An 8,250-nucleotide genomic window follows, 5' to 3' on the forward strand; every position below is an offset into this window, starting at 1 on the left:
AGGGGCCCGGGGCGGGGCCGAGGGCGGGCCGAGCGGACGGGGCGCGGGGCCCTTGGTCCCGCCAGTAAACTTGGGGCGAGTCAGACCTGTGGCGACCTTTAACCCCGAAACCAACTTTACTCGGGACGCAGCCGCGGCCGGGCGCTGCCGAGGGGCAGACCCGGTGCCAGGAACGCAGGGCCCTGGAGTTGTGGCCCGTGGGGAAGAGTCGGGGGCAAAGCTCCCGCACCAGGAAGCTGTTGTCGGGCTCTGCAGCTGGGCGCTACCCGAGCACCCTCAGCCCACCTCGGGGTTGTGCACGCCAGGCTCGCCCTTCCCGGGACGCAGCACAACCCCGTTTCAAATTAATTTTATTGATGATGTCTTGTCTGCACTTTAGCACCTAGTAAAGCTGTGGCCCTTAGTGAAGGAGGCACTTAGTGAAGGCAGCTGTGGTCTTGTATTTGAAATGGAGTTTTTTAGAGGGGGCGGTAGGGGATGGAGAGAAAGGACAGAGGTGGTCCTCTAAGTCCCCTGATCTTCATTCCTGGCCCCTTGATGATATGCCTTCTTGATCATAGGGCTACCCACTCACCACCCCAGAGTCTACAGCATCCACAGTCGAAATGTCACCCGGTACCCTGCTAATTCCATCGTTGTCGTCGGCGGCTGCCCAGTGTGCAGGTATGTCAGAGGGGCCCCCAGGAGCCTCTAAGAGTACACACACCCAGAACTTTACAAAGCGTAGTGGCTGGGGCTGGTCAGTCTTGGCTTGGAACAAGCTGTGGTGTGGGAGGGGGTGGGTTCATCAGTCTGAGAACTGAACATGATTCATGGGGCAAGCGGGGTGAGTTCCCTTTGGGCCATGGAGTCCCAAGTGAGGGGAATGCAGAAATGTTAACAGTTGGACCGACAGCCTCATGCCCAGTTCTGGGACCTGCGAGTTCGCTCTGCGCTTGCTCCTCGAAGGTGGTGAAGGTCCCCTTCCCCTGGGAAGTGGCTGCTGGCCGTGCTGGGAGGGAGAGCCTCGACTCGGAAGGCTAGTGTGTTTGCGAGGAGCTGGAGGGCAGCTAGCTGCATGAGGATGAAAACGCCACAGTTCTTTCTTTGGAGCAGGAGTGGTTTTTCACACCCTCAGAAGAGCCGCCAGAATCGTCCGAGGGCTGTTTGTGCGGCGGGCTAGATGCCTGTCATGTGTGAGTCTTGATTCCAGTTCAGGGATGACCTGGTCCCTGCCCTTGGCCGAGTCGAATGCTTGGTCCGTTTGGAAAGTCAGCGCAGACTTGGCAGGGACCGTGTTTCCTGTCTGGGAGGAGGAAGTTCCAGTCTCCGAGGTGGGACTGGGAACCTGGTTTAGCTCCGACTTCATTTCAAATGCGCATCTGGAAGGCCCAGAGTGGAGTCAGAGGGAAGTTCATGATCCAGGGTCACAGGAGCAGCTGTGGGGGACCAGGTCCTGGGAAGCAGGAGGGCAGGATGGAGATGGTGGCAAAGCGCCGGAGCCCCAGAGCCACCCTTAACCCAGTCACGGGGGCTGTGGGCCCCGGGGAGCCAGCCAGGGGACCTCGTTTGCAAATCCGAAAAGGGTATCTTTTCTGACACAACTTAGGCCTTTGGAGAATGTGAAGGGGAGGGCTGGGACCGTGAGGAGGGTGGCAGACCAGTGGCTGACTTTTGAATGCCACCTTCCATGTGGTATGAGGGGATGTGAAAGCCATTGGAGTTTGAAGGCACATGAGTGGGCTGAGATGAGACGCGGCAGGGACTCGGAGGCTGGTCACGTGCTGCTGGGCTGGGCAAGGGTCAAGGCTTGGTCCTCTGGAGGTTGCCGCCGGGAACTCTGGGAAGTTGCACTAAGCTGGGTGACGGAAGCCTGCTGTACTTGGCTTTGAGGCTGGTCCTGGGTGTTCGGAGCCCTGCTGCGTGCATGGCCCTTCTGTCCCCCGCTCAGCGCAGCTGGAAGACTCCAAGGGCCGGTTTTTGTTTTGTGAGGGTTCTTCAGGTGATGTCCCAACTCTGAGGAGGGTCAGGATGGTGCCAGGGCAGAGGGGTTGGGCTCGACTTCCAGCATCTCCCTGCCACGTCTGACTGCCACCTCCCAGCACCGCCTAGCCTGCCGGAGGAACTGGGTTCAGATCCTGGCCTTGTAGCTACCAGTTGCCATCTGGGAGGTGGGGATGTCTGCTGGGCTGGTCTGTGAGGCTCTCTTCAGCCCAGGCCCCTGTGCTGGGAGGGGTGGACGCCAGCCGCAGGGGCCGCGTGGCTGGTGGAGGCGGGGAGCCAAGGCTGAGCTGTATTCAGGGCTGTGAGGCTTCCAGGCCACTGCCGGGTGGGGAACGTTTCCTGATGCCTCCCTTTCCCTGGGCTGGGAGCTGTGCCATTTGGAGGCCTGTGGCTTCTGCCTTGGCCCCCAGTCATGCCAAATCTGGATCAAGGTCAGGCTGTGCTCTGCCCTCTGGGGAGGGTCTTGCACTTGGCTGAGGGGAGGGCGTCGGCATTTGAGAACAGGCCTCTTCCCTTTTATGTTGGGGTCACCATTCTGCCTGGGCGGTGGGTGGCAGGCAGTGAGGAGGAGTGGGTGCTCAGACACAAGTTTGGGGGACCGAGCTGGTAGCAAACGGACTCCCAAGGCGCGTGCTCCTGCAGGCCCTCCTTTCTGTGGGGGTGAGCGAGTGGCTGCCAGCCGCCAGCAGTGAGGGCCCTCCCCACACTCGGGCTCTTCACGTGGGGGTGTCCCTGTCCTCACTGCTGGAGAGTGGGCGGCCCCTCACCCCGAGAGGCCCCTCTCTGCCTTTGCAGCGGTGCTGGCCCGTGGTCTGGCTGGGAGCGTGGGCCCGGGGCGGCTCCTCTCTGGGGAGAGCCGAGAGGTTTCCCCAGGGCACGGCCCAGTGTGGCCGGTCTGTGTGGTGTGGTCGGGCTGGGAGACGGGCCACTTGTTAGTGACTGCACTGCTGCCCTTTCCATCCAGCCTGCCAAGCTCTGGCCCTTTCCCTCCTGGCAGCTTGGCAGAAATTTGCTGGTCACACGTCTGTGATTCCCTCTGAGGTCTGGCATAAGAGGCCTGTGTCCCTTGTCTCTTTGCCTCTGTCTCGCCTCCCTTAGGCAGCCTGACTCCATCTTCCCTCTGTTGTAGTCGCTACACGAGCATTTCTTTCGACCCCAGCAGATGAATGCGTGAGCTCCTCATTTCACCTCCGTCTGCGGCCCTCGGCCTGCTGGGGCTTCTGCCAAGGCCCCTGGGCCTCTGATCTGGTCCTCCCGTGGGGGTGTGGCTGTCTTTAGATGCAGGATGAAGTGGCAGCACTGTGGATTTGGGATCCCGGGCCTGGCCAGGTTCACCCTGGGCTCTGCTGGGGCAGCGGGGTCAAAGGCTGGAATGTGTGGTAGGTGGGCCCAGAGCCTGGCCCGCACCAGACTCTCCGCTGACATTGGGCGGGTATCGTTGGATATTTAGTTTTGGGAGTGAGCGGAGAGGTAGGAGGTAATCCAGGAACAAGCAGGGTCTTGGAAGCCAAGATAGAGGCTCAAGGCACAGCTGTCAGGGTCAGATGCTGCCTGGAGGTCAAGGCAGCAAGGGCCAGGATGTGAGCTGGGAGGTCAGCTTGCGGGCTGCTGGTGACCCGGAGAGTTCTCCGGGGCAGAGGCAGGCCTTGAGGGTGTAACTCAGGGCATGGGGTAACAAGGTGGCGTGGAGAGGGGTCATGAGAGGTGGGGCATGTGACAGCCTTGGGGAGTTGGTTATGTCCGGACTGGTTAGAAAGCAGGCTACCAGGACAGACCCTGCCCATGTCCACAGCCTCGTGGGCTCTCGCTGACCTAAGGGGGGAAGGCCCCCAGAAACCCAGGCCTCCAGGCCCCTGCCCTGGCCAGGCCTGCACTCTTGGCTCGGAGGCCCATGGCTACCAAGTCATCGGGCTTCTTCATGGCTGCACCTGGAGTGGCCGGTGGCTCTGTGGAGGTCCTGAGCACAGGCAGCTCCTCGCCCCCATGGGAGACCTGTTGGAGTGGAGACCCCGAGAGAGCTGGAGGCTGGGCAGAGGCATCTCCCGAGGGGGGGCACGTGACTTGGTCTCTGAAGGTGGCTGGCCGGGTGTTTGGGGCATCTCACCCCTGCCCTGCCTCCGCTCGTCCTGTGGCCACCAGGAGGAAGTCTCCTTTCCCGAGGAGGCTGTGCTTCCAGGAGGCTGCTCCTGGGGTTGGATGCTACCTTGAGCCTCCCCGTGCTGGGCGGAGCGAGTGGGGCTGAACGCAGAGGGCTGACGGAGCAGGGTCCCTAACTAACTGCCCGAGTGTCCGTCGGGTCTGGGTGGGGCAGCCCGCTTACCTGAACATGGCCCTCCGTTCTCTGGGCTCCAGTTTCCTGTAAGGGGGACAGTGATGGTGCCTGGGTGGGGTTGTTGTGAGGAATATAGGACATGGTGAGGATAAGGTTCCTCCAGGTTGGGTACCTGGCCTTAGGATGCTCTGGGAACATGTGGGCTACCGGGCCTCTATCCTGTTCATCCTGGAGGCCCACGCAGGCCTGTCCCCTGGGCAGTAGATGTCAGTGGAATCAAGTGGCCACTTTCTCTCGGAAGGTCAGAGTCAGGAGTTAAACATTTTCAGAATTAGTTCTCTAATTTCCCCAGCTTCCATACCCTTCCCTGACCCCTCCCCCCACACCTATTGCTCAAGAATGTGGGAGGGGCCTGCAGCCACAGCCAGAGCCGCTTGCTCAGCGTGGACTCTGAGCCAGTTGACAGAGAGTTGAAACTTCCTCATCCAGGACTAATGGGAGCTTTTTGGGGTTTGGGGAGAAGGGTGCAGGCCGTTGGGGAGAGGCTGGTAGGAGGGCGCGGTCTTCCCCTGGGGCAGGTCTCCCCACCCCATGCTTATTCAGGGTATCCCCCCTCTCCGCTCCCCAGGCTCCATGGGAACAGGTAGGGGGCTGCATGTCGCTGCATCAGGATGGGCAAGACTATTTCTCAGTTCAGATTTGGGATTTTAAAAACTAAATTATGCCAGCACTGCTTTTGAGGTCTGGGGCAGTACCCGTAGTCAAAACATTAATATTTCTGTGGTAAGACATGAATATTCACATTAAGTGGACAGATCAGGTCACGTGGGATCACCAGGTGAGTTTGCTGCAAATATATTACTTATTTAAAAAGTTCTGCTTGTAGGTCTCAAACACGTGATACTGAGGGCGTCAGAAGTGGTGGCCCTCACTGCCTGTTGTCTCTGGCCAGAGTAAGTGATGGGTCTGGATGGCAAACTGCAGGTTTGAGGGGTGAGGGGACGCCAAGCAGCTCCACAGGCTGGTCTCCTGGCCTCTGGGAATCAGTGCGCAGGCGGAGCCAGTCCCTCTACCTCGTGGCGCTGAGGGCCCGGTGACAGTGACCAGCTCTCCTGGGCTCTTTCCAGCTTTAGACGGTATAGACCAGGGTTTTGGGGTTTGGGCAGAGTGAAGGAAGAGGCAGGTGGGGTTGCTGCCAGTTGACATTTGACGCTGCAGGACGGCAGCAACCAGTGACACGGCAGTCCTTGTGGCTGGGTTCACGAGACCACGGCAGCTGGGGGGCTTCTCCAGCGGGGGGCGCTGGGCATTCATCTGCACCCCCTCCAGGGCACTGAGGGGACATCTGGGTCGGGGGGCCCTACCTTAGCCGCCTCCCAGACCTCTCCTGGAGCCTCTGAGTAGACACATTGGCTTCGAGGCTCTGTCTTGACGGCTTTGATGGTCAGGTGAGGTAACCGAGTATCCAGCCTGGTAGGTAGTCTCTGTACTTGGGGCTTCATTGGTCCCTGTAGGGGACGCTGGGTGAGGACCCTGGCAACTCCTTCAGAGGGAGGCTTTTCCTCTGGAAGGTCTTTGGCTGGTACAGATGACCTGGGTATGAGGCCTGGTTTGCTTTGTCTTCTGCTTTTTCACTGGACATTCTAACGGGATGCGCAGACCCATGTCGTTCCTGGGCTTTCAGCCGTGGAGGAAGCAGGATGCCGGCCGGCGTGGGGCCAGTGTGGGGCCGGAGCGCCAGGTGGTCTGCGGCCGCCGGGCTGCCTGCAGCTCCACTGGAAGTGGCTTGATGAGCATCAGTAGTTGTAGGAGCGGCTGGCCATGACCGTGGACACAGCAGGTGTGTTCCCAGCCTAGAGCAGCCGTGTCCTCCTACGTGTGGGGACACAGCTGGTGGGTCGGGGCCTGCCTGAAGCCCCCGTCCTCTCCTTTGGCGGCGTGGCCTCAGGTGCTTTTCAGCGGGGTCTGACAGGGCCTTGAAAGCTGGGGCGGGTGGTCTGGGCCCCACCGCTGGGCCTGGAGTCTCAGGGGCGGGGGGCAGCCCCGGGGGTGGGGCTGAGGAACTGTGTGGTGGTGGCTTTACAACCTTGTGTTTATGAAAACGGTGACCGCCGACGCATTCAGGCCTCCGTGCCAGCAGGCCTGTGGGCCTGGGAAACGGGGTGGAACAGAGGTTCATGGCGTCTTCGCTGCGGACTTCTCAGAGCTTGTCCTCGGCTAACGCATACCTGGGGCTCCGGGGGAAGGCAGGTTCCCCAGACTGACCGGAGAACCCTTTTCTTTTCTGTGGTGCTCATCAAGGGGCGACTAGCGTTTCAGGATGAGCGCCTTGGGAAGTGCTTCTAGCGCATGTCCTGTGTCCCTTTTTAGGAGTGTTTTAGGCAGTTTCCCCAAGCAGGTGGGCACTGAGTTCGCCTTTATCTGAGCAGGTGAAACCCAGACTTCTTTGGTACGTTTTCCCACAAATGCCGGCGGAGCAGGGAGTGGGTCCGGCTCCCGTTCCCGTGGCCGCGTGCTGGAGCCAGGCGCTCCCCCTGCAGCTCGGGTGCGTGGGGCCCCGGGGGCAGGTGAGCAGCAGCAGCTTCAGCATTTGCGTGGATTTCACCTTGACACTTGTTTGCTCTTTTGTCTTTTAATCTGAACCTTTTTTCTCTCCATGCAATGGGGCAAAACAGGGAGTGGCAGCTGCTTGCAGGGCATCGTGGGCATCTGGGGTCCTTAGCAGCATTTGATGAAGGATAGGAGTGGATAAAGTGGTTTCAGAAAGATCGAGAAATCTGGGCTGGACAGGCTGGGGGACATGGGAATGGGCCTTCTGGGGGCTTGGTGACAGGTCCTCCCCTTTGGGAATGTGAGGGTGAGCTCGGGGTCTCCCTGCTGAAAACAGGGAGAGGCGGTCAGGCCCCTGGCCTGACCTTGCTTCCTGCCAGGCCCTTTCCCACCTCAGGACAGGCGCACCCTGAACCCTCTTTTTCTTATTTTTGTCTGGTGAATCCTGGTGAAGTGTCTTGCCTGCCACAGGCCCTCAGGTCATAGGGTGGTGCCCTGGCCACCCAGGGAGGAGCTTGGTCTGGCTGGCTTTCCCTGGCTCCTGGGAGTGACACATTTCTCCTTTGGTTGAGCTGGCTATTGTGGGTCTCACTTTAATTTCAGTTCTGTACCCAGAGCTTTCCAGAAGTAGGCTAAGGAGCAGGGGTGGAGCTGAGCACGTGGCTCCTGCTTCCCATTTCTGGGGCCTTTGAAAATGACCCTAGCAACAGTGGTGACTTTAGGTTCCTGCACCTACACTCACTGGCACGTGATTTGGGTGATGCTCTTTAGGTGTCTTAGGTATCATATATTGTGCGTGTTAAAGGTGAACTTGACTTTTTCTGGAAGCAGCAGCTTTGAGATGAAATTTTTTCAAGGTAAGCGAGACATGGCTATTTTAATTCTTTCAACTAAAATCGGCTCCCCCCCTCCCCCGAAAAAAAAAGCAAACAATTCTGAACTCTATCCCTATTTTTGGAATTTCCTTTTAGGGAGATGTGACTGTAAAACTTTTCGACATTGGGAAAAAACATTCAAATGATGTGGTTTTCTTGGTCTTGCTGTTTTCAGAGATGCAAGGATTTTTATAGGAACTAGCATTTCCTTCTTCTGTAAAGAAAATGCAGCAGATTATGTGGTAACTGAATGTTCTTGCCTTTGTAAGTAGTGATGTTCACGTTTTCTGAGTGGTGACTGCTAGTCGTTCGTCTTCCTGTCTGTGGCACATGGAGCCGTGCCCGGCAGGGTGAAGGGCCGCCTTTGCAGACAGTCACCTTGAGGCACCAGGGGTCCTCGTCAGTCTGCTTTTGTGTGCGAGGGGCAGGGGTTCTGGGTCAGGGGTCCGCTGGGACATCAGGCCGAGGGCCCTAACCGAGTGCTGCCCTCTCTCTCCACAGAGTCGGGGTCCTGGAGGACTCCTTCACCTTCCTGGGCATCTTCTTGGCCATCATCTTGTTCCCCTTTGG

At 58.9% G+C, this 8,250-nt stretch overlaps 1 long non-coding RNA gene across 2 annotated transcripts in view; it reads left to right on the forward strand.

The window, feature by feature from the left end:
• LOC105294585 overlaps positions 1-8,221 on the forward strand; it is a 26,371-nt gene extending 18,150 nt beyond the window's left edge. For both annotated transcript variants that reach the window (XR_002781254.1, XR_002781253.1), the window contains 2 exons: positions 561-663; positions 8,182-8,221. This is a non-coding gene — a long non-coding RNA (uncharacterized LOC105294585). The remainder of the gene's footprint in view (positions 1-560; positions 664-8,181) is intronic.
• The last annotated feature ends 29 nt before the right edge of the window (positions 8,222-8,250 follow it).

The sequence above is a fragment of the Pteropus vampyrus genome, unplaced genomic scaffold (genome assembly GCF_000151845.1).
Source record: "Pteropus vampyrus isolate Shadow unplaced genomic scaffold, Pvam_2.0 Scaffold90, whole genome shotgun sequence".
Lineage (NCBI taxonomy): Eukaryota > Metazoa > Chordata > Mammalia > Chiroptera > Pteropodidae > Pteropus > Pteropus vampyrus.